Source organism: Durio zibethinus, chromosome 20, assembly GCF_047325235.1.
Source record: "Durio zibethinus cultivar Kanyao isolate XHJ-2024 chromosome 20, ASM4732523v1, whole genome shotgun sequence".
In the NCBI taxonomy this organism is placed as follows: Eukaryota; Viridiplantae; Streptophyta; class Magnoliopsida; order Malvales; family Malvaceae; genus Durio; species Durio zibethinus.
Genome location: NC_143181.1, coordinates 10,698,057 through 10,708,696, shown reverse-complemented (window position 1 = coordinate 10,708,696; position 10,640 = coordinate 10,698,057).

Sequence of the window (10,640 nt, the reverse complement as noted above, 5' to 3'; positions counted from 1 at the left end):
AAACATAATGCAAAGTGTTTTTAAGGATAAATTTATAACATAAAAAAATAAAGATATGGGAAAACATATGAGGAATGGCATTAGAATAGATCATTGAGTAAGGAGATAGAGAATGAGGAAAATGAGGAAAGCGTTGCCCCATTTACTGTTGTACAGTTTGAATGAGTTCAATATTGGCTCTAACTTGGCAAACTTAGGAAACCAGCTCTTGTTGGGTCATTTCCATATTTTTTAATTTAGAGTTCATAGTCTCAACAACTGAGTGTAGATTATTTATTTGAAGCATAAGCATTTCTAAAGCTCTTTGGGTATTAAATGATAGGGTAAAAAGTTCTCTTTAAGGTACATAAAGAATATATGAGGTATCATGCTCTTCTTTTTTTTTTCTTGCACAACCCCAATGTCAGTTTTTCAAACCCACAAACCGGTTACATTTTAGGTATAGCCCATACTATACAGAGTAAAACCACTAAGAATACTAAATGGATAATTGAACATAATCTCTTTATCATCTCTAGTTTTAATCCTCAATTTCTTCAAAAGATTACTGACTGCAAACCCATATACTAAGATGTAGTCTTTATTTTGCACTACCCTCATCATATCACTAAAAATAAATACACCAAATTGGGTTATTTCTTATGTTTGATTTTGTACATCCACCAATAAATCTTGTTTTCTAATGGTTGAGTATTGAGTGCCAAAAGGTGCCAATACATGAATGACCATAAGGTGTAACAATCTATCATGCATTGAAAGTTTAATGGCTTGAGTAGGAGCAACTCTTAAATTGTCATTTCTAAATATATCTTGAGCTAGTTCCAGCATGTCACACCTAGGGTTGGTGTCTCCCTCATCATATAGCATAATGGTTTTAGCTAACAATTGCTTACTAACTACAATTTTTTTATCCATCACATAGGTTCTGAATCTATCAAGATAATATCTATATACTGACCCTTCAATTTCAATACAAGTAGCATTGTTATAGAACACTTTAACTAGATTCTCAAACAAAATTCCATCCATGCACAAGTAGTTCATCCAACCAAATTCCTCAAATGTATGCAAATAAGGGAACTCAATAAATTGTAAGAATTTAAGAGAGATTACATTTCCATGCTTGACTTCTTTATTGGTAAAGTGTGTTTCATATCTCTCCTTAGCATCAATATTTGTAAAATTTTGATTAAATGAAGGCCTCATTGATGAACTAGAAGCCTTCCTTAGAGGATTTTTTCTTGTTCCAATATTTCCTTTAATCTTTGGAGCCATGAAAATAATGGGATAGTTGCGATAGGTAGGCTTATGTGAAATTGATAAAAAAATTTGGTGATTGTAGGTGATAAGTAGTAAAATATGTTTGAGAAAGGCAAGAAAATTAAGTGAATGTAGTAGTTTCAAAAAAGGGATCAATTTTTTAGAGTGAGAAGAATGAATGAAGATTTTTATGTGATTTGAAGACTTTTAAAGATGATTTTTATAAGAAACCAAACAGAAATAAAGCAATTTGTAAAAAATTTTGGTTAAGAGAGATCAATTTTGAGAGAAAATGAAATAAAAATTTTTAGGGTTTGAGGAGAAGGTGTTTGGGAAAGAAGAAGAAAAAATGAAGAGCTGGAGTGATCGACCAAGGTAAAAGAAAGGACCTAATTTTGAAAGGCCAAAATGATGTGCATAGTGCAAATTTTGCTTGACCCAATCGATTGGTTGTCAAGGGGGATCGATCGGGTATAGGTTTATCATGGACTAATCGATTAGGTCCATAGGGGGATCGATCGATTCTTCACGTTTTCCACTTAATTTGGCTACTGAATGGAAAGCCAATTAATTTGGTCCAAAGGGGATTGATCTGTTCCTCAACATTTTCCTTTAATTTGGCTACTAGATGAAAAACCAATCCATCCGATCTAAGAGGGATTGATCGATTTCACCTGTAGCAATTTTTTTTTAAATAATTTAAAAACCATGCAACATGAACATTCAAATATGCATCATACAATTATACAAAAAAAAAGTGTCAAGATAAACATACATTCGATCAATCAAGGTAGCAACATTCATCATACCATCAAGAATTCATTTCAAAGAGCATTCATCATACCAAGTTCACCTCTAATTGCATAAAATCTATCTTTATCAAGAGGTTTTGTGAAAATATCAGTTAATTGATATAAGGTATCAACATATTCAAGCACAACATCCTTTTTTTGAACATGATCTCTAATAAAATGATGCCTAATTTCAATATACTTGGTTCTAGAATGTTGAATTGGATTTTTGGTGAGATTGATGGCACTAATATTATCACATTTAATGGGAATGTGATCCATGGTATTTCAAAATCCTCCAATTATTGCTTAATCCATAAAACTTGAGTACAACAACTACCAGCCGCTACATATTCGACTTTGATTATGGATTGAGCAACACTATTTTATTTCTTAGAAAACTATGATATGAGCATATTCCCAAACAATTGATAAGTACCAAAAGTGATATTTCTATCAAATTTGCAACCACTAAAATCTACATCAGAATAGGCATGCAAAGCAAAAGATGAACCTTTTGGATACCATAATCCTAGATTAGGAGTGTCCTTGAAGTATCTAAAATTTTTTTTGACAGTAGATAAATGTGATTCTCTAGGTGATGATTGAAATCTAACACACAAACACACACTAAACATTATATTCGATCGACTTGCAATAAGATATAACAATGAACAAATCATAAACCTATATAATTTAGAATCAATACATTTACCTCTTTCATCTTTTTCAAGTTTTGTTGAAGTGTGCATAGGTGTTGAGTAAGACTTTAATTCTTCTAATCCAAACATTATAAGCAAATCCTTAATGTATTCGGCTTGATTGATGAAGGTACCATCTTTTGTTTATTTTACTTGTAATCCCAAGAAAAATATAAGTTCTCCCATCATGCTCATTTCAAATTCACCTTGCATAGTCTTAGCAAATTTTTGACAAAAAACTTCATTAGTAGCACCAAATATGATATCATTAACATAAACTTGCACTATGAAAATATCATTTCCTTTGGTTTTAATAAAAAGTGTAGTATCAACTTTCCTTCTATTAAAACCATTTTCAATTACAAATTTTGACAATCTTTCATACCAAGCTCTAAGAGCATGTTTTAAACCATATAAAACTTTTGTCAATTTATAAACATGATTTGAAAATTTAGGATTTTCAAAACTGATAGGTTGCTCCACATACACATCTTCATTTATAAAACCATTTTGAAATGCACTCTTAACATCCAGTTAAAAAAGCTTGAAATTTTTAAAACATACAAATGCAAGCAATATTCTAATGGCTTTTAACCTTGCAATTGGGGCATAAGTTTCATTATAATCAATTCCTTCTTCTTAATTATACCCTTGAGCTACCAACCTAGCTTTATTTCTAACAACATTGCCATGCTCATCTATTTTATTCCTAAAAACCCATTTGGTGCCTATGGTAGGATGATCACTAGGCCTAGGTACAAGATTTCACACTTGACTTCTTTCAAATTGGTTCAATTCTTCTTACATAGCCAATATCCAATGATCATCTCCTAAGGTTTCATCTATGTTCTTGGGTTTAATATGAGATAAAAAAATAATATAATTACACACATTATAAAAAGATCTAGTTCTTACCCCTTAAGTTAGATCATGAATAATCTCACTATTTTTGACATCTCATTTCTTTACGATGATTTGGTTCTTTTTTTATATGTTGTGGCTCCTTTAAAAATTCATCTTCCTTTTGTATGTTTTCCTTAATGTCACATGATGCATCATTGATATATTCTTGAAGTATACCTATATCATCATCATCAAGAGGCATCTTTCTCAAAAATGGATTAGATTCATCAAAGATAACATATATAGACTCTTTAACAACTAATGTTCTTTTATCAAAAACCTCTATTTCTTCTAAGGTCCTATTTTTCCTTTCTACTACCTCATTTTATTGAAAAATTCTATAAGTAAAAAAATTATGGCTAATACCATTTTCACTACAAAGCACATTAAAGCCAAGGTTTTTAAATTCTTTTCCATGATCAATTCTAATACTAAAAATTGAATAGCCTTCTTCATTTGTATTTGCTTGCTAAAAGTGATAAATTTTTCTAAAGCTTCATTCTTTGAATGCAGAAAAAGAACCCATGCGAATCTAGTAAAATCATCAACAATAACAAACCCATTTTGTTTTCTACCAAAACTATTGTCTTAATAGGACCAAAAAGATCAATATAAAGTAGTTGAAGAGGTCTAGTAGTTTAAATACAATTCTTAGGTTTGAAAGAGATTTTTTTATATTTACCTTGAGCACATGCATCACAAACCTTGTCATTTTCATATTTCAATTTTGTTAAACCAACAACCAAATCATTTTGAGAAAGTTTTGAAATTACATGCATACTTGTTTGTCCAAGTCTTCTATGCCAAATCTAACTTTCATTTTCTTTTTGAGACATAAAACAAATATTTTTAAAGGAAAGATCATCTAGATGCACTATATAAATATTTCTTTGATGATGTCCAACAAAAATAAGTTTGTTAGTTTTTATATCAATCACTTGATAACACATAGATTAAAATATAACTCTAAGTCCTTTATCACATAATTGACTAATACTAAGTAAGTTATACTTGAGTCCTTTTACAAGTAAAACATTTTCAATAATAGTAGAAGAATTATTACCAATAGAGCCAATCCCTTTAATTTGGCCTTTAGAGTTTTCACCAAATGTAACATCTCTTCCATTTTCACCTTTTAAGTCCTTAAAAAGAGTCTTATCTCCGGTCATGTGTTTTAAGCATCCGTTATCAAGGTACCATGGATTGTTCTTTCTTGAATTTACTTTGTAGCAATACTCATCCACTTACATAAACACAATTAAATTTTTATTTTGGGTATCAAAATTTTCTTGGATCCTTGAGTGTTAGTACTAACAAATTTTGTGCCTTTTAGAATCCACTTCATTTTAGTAATTTCATCTTTAGATGTGTTAACTTCTTTTAGAATCCACACTCTTCTAATGAGTTTACATTTATAAGTGACTTTCTTCAAGGAATAATATTGTATAGAATGACTTAATTTATGACAATATGCATATATGCTAGATGTATCATTTGGCTTAACAAGTAAATTCTTTAAATGAGTCTCTTTATTGCCACTATTATAGCCTAATCCATATTATCAAAGAATGCTTTTTGTGTTTCAAGAATTTCATTAAGCTTTTGATGTCCTATATAAAATCTAGAAAATGAGTTATGCAAATTTTCATTTTTCTTAGTCAAATCATTAACATTCAATTTTAAGAGCTCAATTTTCTTTTCTAAGTCATCCTTTGCTTTAGTCAAAAGTTTATTTTCTAGTTTCAACTTAGAGATCATTTTCTTATATTACATATTCATGTTCTCAAATTCTATGGCTAATTCATCATAAGCATGTTGCAATTCATATGAATTTAAATCATATGGATTAGAAGTTACCTTTGGCTCATCAAGAGCCATGTGACATAAATTGGCTACTTTTTCCTCATTTGATTCATCATCAGAGAAGTCACTATCACTCCATGTTGCAACCATTACTTTCATTTTTGGCTTTGTCATGTTTTACTTTTTTCACAAAGGACAATCAAAATTAATATAACCTAGTTTGTTGCATTCATAGTAAATAATCTGATCCCTTTCTCCTCTACTTGATTCTCCTTTGATCATTTCTCTTTGTGATCTTCTTTTACTTGAGAACGTATTTTTCTTCATGAACTTCTTGAATCTTTTTGCAAACATGGCCATTTTTTCATCTTAATCATTCATTTTTTATCCAAGACTTTCTTCATATTCTTGAAAGATTGATTTGAGAGTAATGTCACCTTTCTTGATTAGTTTTTATCCCCTTTTGAGCTTCATCTTATAGGTAAGGAGAGAGCCCATTAGTTCATCCAAAAAAAGTGTATGAGGATCTTTGAATTCTTCAATTGCTGTCACCTTAGCTTTTCAGCTCTTTGGTAGACTATTTAAATTTTTTTTACCATTTTCACATTTGAATAAGTTTTTCTAAGAGCTTTTAAGCCATTAATGATGTCGGTAAAGCGATTTGATATTTCAGCAATGGTTTTATCTAATTTCATCTTAAATAACTCATAATCATGAGTGAGTATACCAATTTTGTTCTATTTCACTTGATTGATACCTTCATGAATGATGGCCAGCTTGTCTTAAAATTTTTTTATATTTTCACATAAAAAAACTCTATTGTACTCATTAGGCTCCAATGCACAAAATAGTGTATGCATTGCTTTGGTATTGAGTTGAGTCATCTTCATATCATTGATATCCCATTTACTCTTTTGCTTAATTATCTCCTTACGATCCACTATCTTCATTAGAATTTAATGATCATTTACAATGACCCTTCAAACTTCATAATCATTAGCTTGAATAAACAACCTCATCATAGGCTTCCAATAGGAGTAGTTGTCACCAATAAAGAGAAAAAATCTTATACTTGAATGGCCTTTACTTTCAAGAGATGTAGCAACTATTTTATTTGCCATGAGACACTTAGCTTGTTGCCTACTATATTTGTTGTAGCTTGAGGATAGTTGTTCCACATTGATCACCATATTTTTTTGAGTCATTTTTAGGATCACTCATGGGTTGTTAGACTTATAAAAATAATACTAACTTTGATATCAATTGTTAGCTTAAAAACTTGAAATAAACCAATAGGAGGATGAATTGATTGATAATAAAATTTTTAAAAATTAATATCTAACAAGCAAAAATTCTACAAAATAATTTTTCTAAGCAAATGAACATAAGATATGCAAGTAAACTAACAATCTTAAAGAAAATAAGAGATAAAGAATTGGATACTAAGATTTATAAAAATTCGGTCCTTTCTTAAGGCACCTATGTCCTCTCCTTTAGCCTTACTTGCTAAGGAATTCAATTCGCTATATGTTGAAGGTTACAATCTAACTTCTCAAAGCTCTACATAATTAACACCATAAACTCTTAAGGGTTATTCTCTCTTTTAGGCTCATAATCTCACTACACAAAGTTTTCTGAAGTGCTTTGTAAACTTAAAAAACCTCTCTAAGATTGGATGTTTGCTAGCTTAAAGTACAAAGCAATATTGACAAGAAGATTTAGAGAAAAACTGATACAAGAAGGATTTTATACACTTTTCTCTCTTTGAACTGGTTTGAATGGTTAAACAAGATGATTGGTGGAGGCAATAAGTTTTTCTTGGCTTTTCATACTTTTGATTTGTAGTGAAAGCCTTTATTTATATGTAAAAAGGAGTAGATAGCCATTGCTTTGCATTTAATGCTTCAAACTTGCAAAATATCATACAAGAAAATAGCCATTGGGGTTTTCTAGGCATCAAGTGATCAATCCCCTCATGTAGGAGATCGATTGGGTCAGTGATAAGAAAAGTTCATTTTATGCTTGAAAGCACTTACCCGATCGATCAAGTAGCATACCTGATCGATCCAATACTTAGGTGATTGATCCCCTGTGTGGAAGGCTCAATTTCTTTTGTTCATTTTCAACTTTATTTTGCATTCTGTATAAAAAATAGATCAATCTTTTTAATGGAAGGATCGATAAGGTAAGTTCAAACCCTAACCAATCGATCTCCATAGGGATACGATTGATTGGTTCTTGATGAATTTCCAGAAGTTTTACTTCTAAAAGAAAAATGGATCGATCCCTTTTGGCTAAGAGATCAATTGGGTAAGGGAGGGGATTGATCCCTCCCCTTAGGGGATTGATCCTTCCCCTTAGGGGATTGATCCTTTCTATCCAAAACATGCCTTAACTCATTTTGTTTCTGAAATTTGTTTTGTTTTGGCTCCTAAATAAATTTTGGCAAGATAGAAGGCTGGAAAAATGTTCAATTTAAGATTATGAAAGTTTGATTCAAGTTACGTAAATTTTTGTTTTGTCAATTCAAAACTTTTAATCAATTTAAGGCTAACAGACTTTAATCGATTTTGCCTACCTGACCTAATTCAGTCCAAGCTTGATCCAAGTGTCCATCATATTTGAACCCTGATATTACTTTGGCCAATTTTAGGTTTAAGTCCAAAAAATCATACTTAGGTATATTTTCCTTCTTTTATGTTATTATGTGTATTTAATTTTTTATGTTTATTTAGTATTGAACACCTTTGAAAATATATATGTTTGTAAGTGATTAAGGTTGTTGATAAAAAAATTGTATAAATTAATAAAAAAAAGAAAGAAATGAATTAAAATAATTTTGTGATTTCAAAATGATTCTTAAAAAGAGGGTTTTAGAAATAAAAAAATACAAGATAATATTTTTAAAAAATAATTTGAAAATCCTACCTAAATATCAGAGGAAATTCAAGTACTTTTTTTTACTCAACAATATTATCCTTGTTTTGGGAATTTGCAATGAAAATTTTCAAGTGAAAAAATATTTCTCTTAAATGTCACCTAGATATTGGGGAATTTAGAAAAATATTTCCAACATAAATGGCTAATATTTCTTCCCAAATAAAAATTTATTTAAAAGAAGAAATATAATAAAAAGTTTTAAAAGGAGAAAATAAAATAAAATATGTGTATCATTTAATTTTTGCTTACATTGTTCATTTATTTATCTCATATTATCACATATGCATTTTATGTATTAATAACAAATGTGAAATAGTAAAATAATAATTTAAAAAATTCTTTTAAAAATGAAATAGAATAATATTTTTAAGTAAAAAAATGACTTTGAAAACCTTAACTAAATATTGGAGATAATTCAAATGATTATTTTTTACCATAGAATGTTATTTTTGTTTTAAATAATTATTATGAGGATTTTTCAAGTGAAAGAATAAATTTTTCTAAATTTTGCCTAGATATTGAGAAATTAAGGAAATTTTCTATCACTAAAGATTTTTACTCTTTAAATATCTTAGTAGAGAAATGATGATAAAAAAAATATAAAAACAAAAGATTTGAAAAGAATGGAACAAGATTGATTATTGACAATTTTTACTTTCTTTTGTATCATTTATTTTATATTACCTTATATGCATTGTATTTATTGGTAATGAAAGTAAAATGGTAAAAATAAAAAATTTTTAAAATGATTTTTAGAAATAAAAAGCTAATATCCCTAACTAAAAATGATTTTTAGAACCTTGCCTAAATATTGAAGGGATTCTCTATAATTATTATTTGGAAAAGAATATTATGCTTGATTTTAAGAATTATTAGAAGAATTCTAAATGGAGAAATAATTTTCGAAATTCCACTTACATATTGGGAAATTTAGAAAAATTTTCATTTTATTCCTAAACAAAATTTTTGTTTTGTTAAAAAAAGGACTAAAAAGGGATTTTGCAAAATAATAAGAATTAAGGGTATTATTTTAAATATCTAAATTAAGACCATTTTAATCAAAACAAAAAGATAGCACATAATTAATTGGTATCATTTTTAAAATAGGAGTTATAGGGTGCTAATCCTTTTCCACTTATAATTGTACTTCCAAACCCAAATTTGTTTTCGTAGGCTAAAAAAATTTATTTTTAATAAGTTTTAATTCATATTAAAATTTTATTAAAGAGATAAGTTTTCTTAGTGGCCAGTCACACTTTACAAAAAAAGATTGGTGGCAAATTCTCATGTTTTGATTTTAAAACTTTGTCTGAGTGATTAGATTCATGAACCTATATGTTATGATAGTTTGATGACTCAACTGGAGATCATTTTTAAAAGTTAGGCTAAGAGTGATCATATGTTATCTTAAGTTTTAATTTAATATTCTTAATTGATATTTGACTTTCATCACCTTAACTTTAATTTTGTTTTTTTTTTTAAGAAAAAAGAAGGGGAAAGATTTTGCATTATATACACATTTTAATTATGTCATTTAAATTTTTTACATTATTTGTATATATTGTTCTTAACAAGTGTTAGGGCATTTAGGATAGAGGTCGTAATGTTATAAAATGTTGACATTTTCCTTTCACATACTCACCTCATGTATTATGCATGAGTTTTATACCTAGGCTTTGTCTCTTTTAAGAAGAAGTAAAGTATCTACACTTTCGTGAGGTGAATGCTTCCATAATGGCTAATGAAATACTCACTCTCAAATTGAATCCCTCATGTTTGTAACCTATCATGAGTGAGGATCAGGTACCTTACTAGTCTATAATAGATGATGATATGAGGAACAATTTGAGAACATTTAGACATGTATAAATCTCACTCAGCATATAGTGAGCTTTAGTTGGACCAACCTGAGGTAAAGCACTAAAATAATGCATTTCAAGAAAGAAAAGAGAAGGAAAAAAGAATAAGAAAAGAAGGAAGAAAAAGAGAAGAAAAAAAGAAGAGAGCTATGATATGCCAGCACATAAGTTGGCTCCACTTACCTAAACAGGCTTTGCTGATTGGACTCGACCTGTTTCAATCCAAGCCCAGTCAAAATGTCCATCAAATTTGGGCTATCATATTGGTTTTACCCTTTTTGGGTCTGAGTCCAAAAAATCCTATTTGGATATATTTTCCTTGTTTCCTTTTATTTTATTATGTTATGATATGTATTTGTTTTCTTTTATGTTTATTTAGTATT